The following is an 11,999-nucleotide window of genomic DNA, read 5'->3' as shown; positions in this document are numbered from 1 at the left end:
TCTAGGTTTGGTTTATTCCCTCACTGGAGCCAGACCAGGTGTGCAGCACTCTGGAAGCATGCTGCAATGTCATGGAACTCCAGAGATTGGTTATATTTTCAGTGGCACAGATAAAACAGGGCAACACACATGCACACACGCTCACACGCTCACACACATGCACCCTTGCACAAAAATGAATGAACATGTTGCCCGTAACTGTGAAAATTAGAAATGACCTAAATGTCAGATCACAGGGAAATAAACCAAAGGAAACAACCATGGCATGTAGTATTATGCAATCATTAAAAGAATGTTTATGCATATGGTTAAATAACATGTAAAAAATAGCTATGTTGAGTGAAAAAGGTAGTATGTAAAACTATTGTATGTAAACAATATGGAAAAATATTTTGCACAGAAAAAGACCAAAAATACGATATGCTGGCAACTAAAATAAATCCATTTTTAGAGTACTGATTAAAAGCAAGGACAATCCTAGGAGCCTGGGATACATGAGAAGTTCCTGCTTTTTACATTCTGGAAGAGAAAGACAAAATGTAGGTACAGAACTCATCAATAAGAGATATTTGTAGAGTGATGATCTTAAGAAGAAAATTTACAAAGGGCTATGAGGTAAAGGGTCTGCTTTAGTTTGGGTGCTGAGGGAAGAACTCTCACAGGAAATGCAAACAATGAGAAGCCCCAAGATAGGAGTGGGCTTGGCATGGTGGAGGAATGGGCACAGGTTGGAGTGCAGTGAGCTGGGAGAGTGTGGTAGAAGGTGTGTTTGGAGAGGCCCCGGGCAGAAGCAAGGGACAGGTGCAAGGGTGGAGGGAGAGACCAGAGTACCCCGCTGGGACCAGGTGTGCGGGATGGAGCATGGGCTAGGGTGGCAACCGTGGAGATGGATTCAGGACATTTTTTGAGGGTAGAACTGGCAAGAATTGCTGATGAACCAGATTTGGGGTGGAGGAGAGATGGGAATACTGAATCAAAAGAGAAGAATCTCATAGGACTCCTAGATTTTTGGCCTCAACAACTGAATCTATTGTAGTTCCACTCATCAAGCTGAATAGGACTCGTGTAGGAACAGGTTTGTGGTGGAAACTTTTTTTATTATACTTTAAGTTCTAGGGTACATGTGCACAATGTGCAGGTTTGATACATAGGTATACATGTGCCATGTTGGTGTGCTGCACCCATCAACTCATCATTTACATTAGGCATTTCTCCTAACGCTATCCCTCCCCCAGTCCCCACCCATCGAACAGGCCCCGGTGTGTGATGTTCCCTGCCCTGTGTCCATGTGTTCTCATTGTTCAATTCCCACCTATGAGTGAGAACATGCAGTGTGTGGTGGAAAATTAAGAGTTCTGTTTAGGCCATTTTATGTTTGAAATGCCTGTTAGATATCCCAGTGAGGATGTCAAGCAAGGAGTCAAGAGGCTCTGAAGTCTGCCTATCAGGGAAGCATCAGGGCTGGAAATATTTTGGAAGTTATTTGCATGTTGATGGCTTTTAAAGCAAGGGATAGTGTGGAACAACATAGAGAGACCACATAGAGAAGAAAGGCATCCCACAACGGAACTAGAGACTGGGCTCAGGAGAAAGAGCCAGTAAAGAAATGACAGCAGACACAGTGGCTCACACCTGTAATCCCAGTGCTTTGGGAGGCTGAGGCATGAGGATCACTAGAGATCGGGAGTTGAAGACCACCCTGGGCAACATAGCAAGATCCTGTCTCTACACAGAATTTTTTTTAATTAGCACGACATGATGGCATGTGCCTGGAATTCTAGCTACTTGAGAGGCTAAAGTGGGAGAATCATTTGAGCCCAGATGGTTGAGACTGCAGTGAGCCAAGATCACACCACTGAACTCCAACCTGGATAACAGAGTGAAAATCTGTCTCTAAAAGAAAAAAGAGAAAGATAAAGAGAGAGAAAAAGGAAGGGAGAGAGAGAGGGAGGGTGGAAAGGAGGGAAGGAGAGAGGGAGGGAGGGAGGGAGCGAGGGAGGACGGAAGGAAGGAAGGAAGGAAGGAGGGAGGGAGGGAGGGAGGGAGGGAGAGAAGGGAAGGGAGATAATGAGTTAGAAGGAAAGCTAGGGGAGTATGGCATGCCAAAACCAAGAGAAAAAAATTTTAAGACAAAAGAAAATAGCAGTGGTATAAATGCTGCTGAAAGTTTGAGAAATAGTGAGAAGTTACTATGGTTTGTTTATTTTTCCCCTCCAAATCTCATGCTGAAACTTATCCCCAGTGTTGGAGGTGGGGCCTAGTGGGAAGTGTTTGGGTCTTGATGTGAACCCCTCATTAATGCCCCCCTTGGGGTGAAGGAGTTCTCACTCTATTTGTTCTGGAGAGTGCTGGCTGTTGGAAAGAGCCTGGCACCTCCCCTCTCTTGCTTCCTCATGTGCCATGTGATCTCTGCACATTCCCCTCCCATTCACCTTCCACCATGAGTGGAAGAAGCCTGATGCCCACAGCTGATGCCCAATCTTGAACTTTTCCAGCTCTTAGAATTGTGAGCCAAATAAACCTTCTTTCTTTATAAATTACTCAGCCTCATGTATTCCTTTATAGTAACACAAAACAGACTAAGACAGACGCTTCCTCTGGTTTTGGCAACACGATGACCCTTACCAGATCAGGTTCAGTGGAGTGGTAAGAGTGAAAAGAATGGGAAGGGAGGCAGTGGGTTCAGTGACCACAGATGACACACATGAATGACCCTTGGAGCAGATCAGAGAAATAGGCCAGAGCTAGAGCTGTGCCAGCTGGGTCAAGGGAGGATTATTTTAGGGAATGATTTCAGAGCACACTTGAATATTGGTAAGAATGATCTAGTAGAAAGGATAAAAGAGATAGTGGAGGAAAGAGAGAAAAAGAGGAAAAAGAGATTACTGAAAAGCAAGCAGGATGGAATCCAGAGAAGGTAGGATTTGACCTTGATAGAAGCAAGGAAATTTCATCCATCATAACAGAAGAAAAGACCAGAAAGAACTGGCATAGATGTGGGTAGACCAGGAGATCTGGAGGGAACGAGGGAAGGGGGTTCCTTCTGATTGTTTCCGTTTTCTTGATGCATCCTAAAACAACATTGACGTGGTTTGTGTCTGTGCCCCTACCAAATCTCATGTTGAGTTCCAGTTCCCAATGTTGGAGGTGGGGCCTGGTGGGAGGTGTTTGGGTGATGCAGGCAGATCCCTCATGGCATGGCGCTGTCCTCACAATAGTGAATGAGTCCTCACAAGATTTGGTTGTTGTAAAGTGTGACACCTCCCACCCCAACTCTCTCTCTTGCTCTGGCTCCTGCCATGTGAGACACCTGCTCCCCTTCACCTTCCGCCATGATTGGAGGCTTCTTGAGGCCCTTAGCAGGAGCCAACCCAAGGACCAAGCACAGTTGTGTTCCAATAAAACTTTATTTATAGGCTGGGCAAGGTGGCTCACGCCTGTAATCCCAGCACTTTGGGAGCCTGAGGCGGGCGGATCACGAGGTCAGGAGTTCAAGACCAGCCTGGTCAGTATGGTGAAACCCTGTCTCTACTAAAAATACAAAAAATTAGCCGGCATGCTTGAACCTGGCAGGCAGAGTTTGCAGTGAGCCAAGATTGCGCCACTGTACTCCAGCCTGGGAGACAGAGCGAGACTCCATCTAAAAAATAAAAATAAAAAAACTTTATTTATAAACACTAAAATTCAAATTTCAGATGATTTCTATCTTCATAAAATATTCTTCTTTTGATTTTTTTCCAACCATTTAAAAGTAGGAAAACTCTTCTTAGTTCATGAGCCTCATACACACAGGTGGCCCACAGGCCGTCATTTGCTGACCTTTGTGTTAGAGGAAAACGTGCGGTTCTTTTTCATGACAGACTAGGAAGTGAGTGAAGGCCTGGGCCCAGGCACACCTCTCTTGGACAGCGTGAGGTGGCGTGGCCATAGAGGTGCAGGGTCTTCTGAGCCGTGTCAGAAACAGGGCTTCTTATCTCCTGCTAGCAGAGATTTATGTCTTATTTCAACTTGTATTTTCCAACTTTTCTTTCAAAATCCTGTATTAATTCTGGCATTTAAAGGTTCCACATATCTTGCAGCAGAGAGAAACAATTAGTCCTGTACAAGTGACCATGTGCACCTCCAGTGCTGACTCAGGAGCTGACAAGAACCCAAGCCTCGCTGAGGTTTGAGTGCCAGCGTTGCAACCTTAGCTGTCTTCAGGTTGTGAAGTTCATTCCAGTCATACTGAAATTTCAAGACAGTTAATCTATAGCTATTTTAGATTAGGCATATTTTACTAATTGAATTGAGAATACCAACATCATAAATTGTTTTTAACATTCTAATTTACTCTCAGATTTTTTTAAAACTACTAAATTATTTTTAAATCCTGTGTATCTTCATGTGTAAGAGAGAATATGAAAACAGTTTTAAATAAATGAATAGAACTGAAAACTAGAGAAAATTCAGACAGAGAAAGCATGGAGAATATAATTTCCTGTTAAGAACAAAGGAGGTGATAACAAAGGTAATTTAATTATAAGACCAAGATGAATTTAACATAATGTTCAAATGTTCATTGATGACTCATTCCAAGAATTTTAAAATTTAAAATAAATAAATTAAATGTTTTTTTGTGCGGGGGATGGAGTCTTCCTCTCTTTTCCAGGCTGGAGTGCAGTGGCACAATCTTGGCTCACTGCAACCTCCGCCTCCCGGGTTCAAGCAATTCTCCTGCCTCAGCCTCCCACGTAGCTGAAGTTACCGGCACACACCAACCATCACACCCACCTAATTTTTGTATTTTTAAAGTAGATACGGAGTTTCACCATGTTGACCAGGCTGGTCTTGAACTCCTGACCTCAAGTGACCTACCCGCCTTGGCCTCCCAAAGTGCTGGGTTTGCAGGCATGAGCCACTATGCCCAGCCAATAAATTAATTTTTTTAACCAATGTAAACTCTCTAATTTTTAAAAATATAGAATACTGTTGTTTTGTTTTGTTTTGCTTTGTTTTCAGGCACATGTCCATGTTTTACTTTCCAGATCTGCCTCCCTAAACCAAACACCTCCCAGCAGGCCCTCCCACCCACCTCCAACATTGGGAATTACAATTCAACATGAGATTTGGTAGGGACACAGGCATGAAACATATAAATGTTGTTTTAGGATGGGATGCATCAAGAAAATGGAAACAATTAGAAACAATCAGAAACAGTCAGAAAGGAACCCCTTTCCCTTGTTCCTTCCAGATAAATTATTAGAGTGGCACAGTATTTTTTTTTTTTTTTTCCCGAGATGAAGTTTTGCTCTTGTCACCCAGGCTGGAGTGTAATGGCTCGATCTCCACTCACTGCAACTTATGCCTCCTGGGTTCAAGCAATTCTCCTGCCTTAGCCTCCCGAGTAGCTGAGATTACAGGCATGTGCCACCACGCCTAGCTAATTTTGTATTTTTGGTAGAGATGGGGTTTCACCACGTCGGCCAGGCTGGTCTTGAACTCCCTGACCTCAGGTGATCCGCCTGCCTTGGCCTCCCAAAGCTCTGGGATTATAGGCATGAGCTACCGTGCCTGGCCAGTGTTTTTTTAAATTCACTTTAAAATGGACGCAACTGGCTTATGCTTATTTCAGGGACTCACAGATCTACCTACAGGGTGTATGTTTCAATCAAGCATCTCTAGCGCATCCACCTCTATTCATAGCTTTGCCAAGGGTTGTGGAGAACCAAAAGCACAAATTTTGCAAAAGGCCATCTAGGGTATCACTCATGGTTACTTGCTGGTTGTGTGACTTGGGCAATCTATTTACCTTTCTGAGCCTCAGATTTATTCCTACAACAGGGAAAATATAATACTTAGCACTTGGAATTGCCAGGGGATTAAGAATAACATATAAAAGCTCCTAGAGAGTCCCTGGGAGACAGGTAAACTCTTACCAGGTGTCGGGACTCTTCTCTTAGCTCCCAAGCTAAATGTAGCCAGCGCTCTAAGAGCCTCTGTACACTGACGCAAAAGGGACAAAGCAGAGTGCTTGGCACATAGTCAGCACTCAATACACGTTTGGAGGCTGATGAGTTAATTAACTGGCTAATTAATTAATGTAACCAAGGGCCTTCCATAAAAGAACAACAAAATCACAATGCTTTATTTCTATGGAGGTTTTACAGTCTCTCCAATGAGTGAGTCATGTCTCGAGGGCCACTATTGCACAAGGAGGGATGGAAGCTAAACAGGATGGCATTATGAGTTGAGGGCATGGATGTTTCTCTCTTCATTTTCAACCAATTTGTTCTTTCACCCTACTTGCTTTCAATCAGTGCTCTAGACTTGTTTTATTGGCTCCCAGCCAAGGTCTCTAAGAAGGGTAGAGAGTCCTGGCCAGGCGAGGTGGCTCATGCCTGTAATCCCATCATTTTGGGAGGCCGAGGTGGGTGGATCATGAGGTCAGGAGATCGAGACTATCCTGGCCAACGTGGTGAAACCCTGTCTCTACTAAAATACAAAAAAATTAGCTGGGCATGATGGTGCGTGCCTGCAGTCGCAGCTCCTAAGGAGGCTGAGGCAGGTGAATCCCTTGAACCCAGGAGGCAGAGGTTGTAGTGAGCCAAGCTCGCACCACCGCACTCCAGCCTGGCGACAGAGTGAGACTCCCTCTCAAAAAAAAAAAAAAAAAGATGAAGAAGAAGGGAGAAGGATAGGTAGTCCTACACACCACAGGGCTCCCACCACCATCCTCCTACCTTTCCTCCCTTCTTTCTACCGCCATCCACCCAGGGTATTAGATGACTTGGATTGGGCAATGAGTTCCAAAGCTTGTCAATGAGACTCTCAAAGTTTTGAACTGAGCTATGCAGACACCACTGGCAGATGCAATGAACTCGATAGCCAATAAAGGTAGCATTGGAAAATCAAGCTTGGTGGCATTATTGAGCTACATTCAAAGTGAGTAAACAAAGGAAGTCAGTTGAGAGAAAAAACAAGAGCAGATGTGTAAGGAAAAGCAAAAATGAGAGGCCATGTAGCCTGCGAGAGGCCACTGGAAAGGACAGCTGCCACGGGGTCCAGTCAATGAGGGTCCTGCTCTTGGCTTCTGGGCTCCAGAGGCCCTAAGCATTCATGCCTGCTGAGTGTCCTCTCCATTGGCCAGTGACATTAATCTGTGATACTGCTGCCTGGGTCAACAGGGCAATCTGTAGTGTGAAATGGAAAATTCTCTGCAACCTTATCTGGCCCATAGGAAGCCTTGCCATTAACTATCTAAGGTGCACTATCAGGCAACAAGGCGGGAGAGCACAAGTAGGGTTAACTCTCCAGATCCTAATTCCCAACGCTTTCCACCTGTCTTATAAAGTGAAAGCCCAAACCTCAAGGTAGTCTAGAAAATGCAGCTAGAATTGTGTGCTTTCCTGAGTTTTAAACTAGCTGCTTCTGTGTGTGTGTGTGTGTGTGTATTGCACACTCACAGCTGAATTGTAATTTATTCTCATTTGATTTCTTGATGTCAGTCTGTAGCACCCCAAACCTGAATCATGGTGCCTATGCTATCCTTTTCTCACAACTCACCCTCTCTGTGTGAATTTGATTTTCAAATCCACTAGTGTTTTGAAATGTCTGAATTATTCATTCAGAGAAGCAATGCACCATGCACAAGACACCAAATTACTTTCTATGATACTTAGTCAAAGAAAAGGCCCCCTTTAAAAATGCTTAGTCTTAAATCTATCTAGTCTCAAGGAAGGAAAGTAAGTTCATGTTCAAAATCTGTCAAGTCCTAAGTTGGTCTGGGAAAGTAAAAGCGAATTACAAAAACTGTACCAGGGATTTGTACACACTTGTTCATAACAGCATTATTCACAATAGTCCAAAGTGGAAGCAAACCAAATTTTTCTCAACAGATGAATGGATAAGCAAATTGTGGTCTATCCACACAATGGAATATTACTCAGCCTTAAACAGGAAGAGAATTCTAACACATACTAGAACCTGGGTGAACCTTGAAGACATTATTATCAGTGCAATAAGCCAATAAGTATTTGTCACAAAAGGACAATTACTATATGATTCCACTCATATAAGGTTCCGAGAGGCGTCAAATTCAGAAACAGAAAGTAGAATGGGTGTTGCCAGAGGTTGAGGGAAGGTGCAAGTGAGAGTCGTTTTTGAATGGGTACAGAGCTTCAGTTTGGGAAGATGAAAAAGCTCTGGAGATGGATGGTGGTGCTGGTTGCACAACAGCATGAATGTACTTAATGCTGCTGAACTGTACATTTGAAAATAGTTAAGATGGTAAATTATATATTGTCTGGAAGCATTACAAAATGTATCCTGTAAAACCCTTTCTACCTGCCCACATATGTCTTCATGATAAGAGGCTTTTTTTTTTTTTTTTTTTTAATTTTACTTGTAAAGAATGGAACTCAGATAAGAAAAGACCATTTGGGCCAGGCACCTGTAATCCCAGCACTTTGGGAAGCCGAGGCGGGTGGATCACCTAAGGTCGGGGGTTTCAGACCAGCCTGGCCAACGTGGTGAAACCTCGTTTCTACTAAAAATACAAAAATTAGCCAGGCATGGTGGCACATGCCTGTAATTCCAGCTACGCAGGAGGCTGAGGCAGGAGAATCGCTTGAACCCAGGAAGTGGAGGTTGTAGTGAGCTGAGATTGTGTTGTTGCACTCCAGCCTGGGTGACAGAGCATGACTCCATCTCAAAGAAGATGGAGGAGAAGGAGAAGGAGAAGGAGAAGGAGAGGGAGAGGGGAAAGGGGAGAGGGAGGGGAAGAGAAAGAGGATGAAGGAGGAGGAGGAGGAGGAGGAGAAGAAGAGACCATTTGGGAAAGGTACATGACCACCCCATTTGCTTCTCTGGACGTAGAATACCAGCCGAGGAAAAGTTAGCACCAAAACAGGGTCAACTGATTTTGTTCTTTAAATTCGATGTCCCTCCTGATCCAACTCCTCTCCTCTCTGCCCAGCACAGGCAGGGGTGACCAGATCTTGCCCCAGGGCCTGTGCTGATGTCTGGCAGGACTCTGGAAGGAACTTCCTCCTCCCCTTGGAGAGCGTTGCCCAACGGCAGGTGGAAAGAAAGGAGTTTTGTCTGAGATGTATAGAGTAAAATCCTAGTCACATGAACAAAAATGTTCATGAATAAAGAGCTTTCATCAGAATGGGTTTGGATTTTGAAATAGAAAGTTGAAAGGTCTCACCATATTTCTCAATGCAAAATTTGAAAGTGTGCTTAAAAGTCTTCCTTGTTGCTGTTGCCATTACTTAAATATGTTTATTTCACTCTCTGCAATTGCTAGAGATGGATAATACCTCTGAATGTGTAAGATTTTTAAATGAGTATGCTTCTTTTGTAAGCTAAATCGCCCCATGTTTTACAGCCATATGGTGCTCCTCTTCCTTTAATAGTCAAATAAATATGTGCATGCTATAATCTCACAGGACGGCGCAGAGACCAGCAGTCCCAATGTTAACCATCCAGGGAGGGTCTTGTCCAGGTAGTTGTTTGCGTCGCCTCTTGCTGCAACACCTGGCTCCAGCTTGGTGCTGGGGAGCCTTAGGCTTCTGCCCTCTCTTCGTAATAACCTGATGCAAACAAAGTACCTTTCTTCCCACCAGATTCCCCAAGATGATGTGGCATTTTGTGTGACGGCCAATGCATGAGTACAGGGAGAAACTCAAAATGGAAGATCAGACCTCTAGTTCCTAGAAATCACTGCCAATTTCTTGGCATTGGGTCCAGACCTCTTATCAGGTTGCTGGGGTCCTCACCTCTCTCAAGTACTGTTGCCCTATACCTTCTCCCTTCTCCCTTCTCCCCTCTGGAGGCCCCAGCCCCTTCTCTTTAGGGCTGCCAGAGGGGAATCACAGAATTCTCGTTCTGTTGTGCTGAGCAATATACCTTGCTAGGCTTCAATCTCTTCATTCACACTATGTTTTAAGCCCATTAATGTGTATTCCTGATAAAAGAGACATTTGCCTTGGTTTTTCACCACAAGCAATGAAAGACAAAACCAAAAGAAACATTTACATCATGTTTTTATCAATTTAAAATTTTTCTCATGACTTCAAGCTTTTCCTAAATGTTACCTTCCCAGTGAGGTTTACAACGGCCGTGCCATTTAAAATAGGCAAGCTGTCGTCCTCTCCCTCCTGATCTTCTTACCCTGCTGTCTAAGATTGTGTTCCATGGAACAAAAACCTGAGACCGAGAGAGGCATGCAGCAGGCTCGTGGGGGGTGCTCAGGGAGCACACACTTGTGAGGAAGCTGGGAAGGCAGGATGGGGAGAGAGAAGCCGGCACCCCGTGTGGTTGGCTGGCTGCCACTGAGGACTGAACCAGCCTTACAGGGAGCTCTGGAGCTGGGAAGGCCCTAGAGTGTCTCCAATTGAGGAAAGGGGCTGGGTCTTATATCCCAGGTCAGGCAGACTTGGTCATGGGCTTCACTCAGGAAAGGGCATAACTCTAAGCAAGACTGTTTCCAGAAGCTGAGGGATGCAACTGTGAGTCATCAGCCACCGATATCCCAGCAGCTCAGGGATGCAGATATCTTCGTCCTGAAGAGGAGGTCTGGACAGAGCCGCATAACATCCACTGTGCCTGCTCTACTTGACTCTTTCCCATGGCACCCACCACCTCATACCATGCTATACACAGTACTGTGATATTTATTGCATCCATTGTTTGTGGCTGGCCCCAGCTCCCTCTGCCACCAGCCCTGCTAGACTGCAAGCTCCATAAGAGCCAGGCTCTGGCTCTGCTTTGCTGGGGAAAGGGTTTTGCAGAACCGTACCTGGCACAGGTAGGCACTCCATAAGTATTTGATAAAAAATGAAAAGATTCACATGTCTTAAGTTAAATACTTAGGTAAGATCCAGGTGTTCCTCACACTAGCCATCACCATAGAGAAGGGAGTGGAAGATCTTTTCTCTCTCTTTCAGGACAAAGCTGAAAGATATTTTCTTCTCCTCCCTACAACAGACTAGTCATTTCTGTGCACTCCTTGCTTGGTGATTAGCAAGCTGTGTAACCTTAACTAGTCACTCATTCTCTCAGCACTGCCCTTCTTATTTGAAATCATTTTCGATGGATCGGAGTTGATGAAATTGACTTCCTGCTTACATATTCTGAGAATTTGTTGAACATCTGCAGATGGCCCAGCATTTTCCCTGTTATTATTTTAAAGATGCCAACTCTAAAATTCTGTGAAGTATAGGGCCACATAAAGCACTCTTCTGATCCTTTGTGAATAGATAACTGCCGATCCTATTCTGAAGAAAGCCCAGGAAGTCAGTCCTGACAACATCCAGGAACACATTCTAGAACATATAGAATTACACAGTTAAAAAGTCTCCCTCTTTTCTAAATTCTTACTGCCACAACTAGTCATGTGTCTCTTTATAAATTAGGATTTTTCATCAAACTCTGAGTTTCTCTTAGAAAAAAACATGTACTGGCCAGGCGCGCTGGCTCACATGTGTAATCCCAGCACTTTGGGAGGCCAAGGCGGGCAGATCGCCTGAGGTCAGGAGTTCGAGACCAGCCTGACCAACATGGAGAAACCTTGTTTCTACTAAAAATACCAATTTTGCCAGGTGTGGTGGCACATGCCTGTAATCGCAGCTACTCGGGAGGCTGAGGCAGGAGAATTGCTTGAACCTGGAAGGCAGAGGTTGCGGTGAGCCGAAATCGTGCCACTGCACTCCAACCTGGGCAACAAGAGTGAAACTCCGTCTCAAACAACAACAGCAACAACAACAATAACAACAACATATACCTTACTTGAAGCCCATCAAAGTGTCTGAAACATAGCAGACCCTTGGTAAATATCTGTGGAAACTGATTAACTAAAGGATCCATGGGTTCTAGGCTTGAAACTTTAAACTTCAGCATTCTCTTTTCCCCAAGTCTCGGTGTCAGTCAGCTGTTTTTGTTGAGCAGGCATTTGTTTTGCTGAATCTTCTGATTTCTTTTAAGGGAAACTAGAAATCTGGTATTTTACTTTAAAT

This window comes from Macaca fascicularis, chromosome 4 (assembly GCF_037993035.2).
Source record: "Macaca fascicularis isolate 582-1 chromosome 4, T2T-MFA8v1.1".
Taxonomy (NCBI): Eukaryota; Metazoa; Chordata; class Mammalia; order Primates; family Cercopithecidae; genus Macaca; species Macaca fascicularis.
This window is presented reverse-complemented; position numbering follows the sequence as displayed.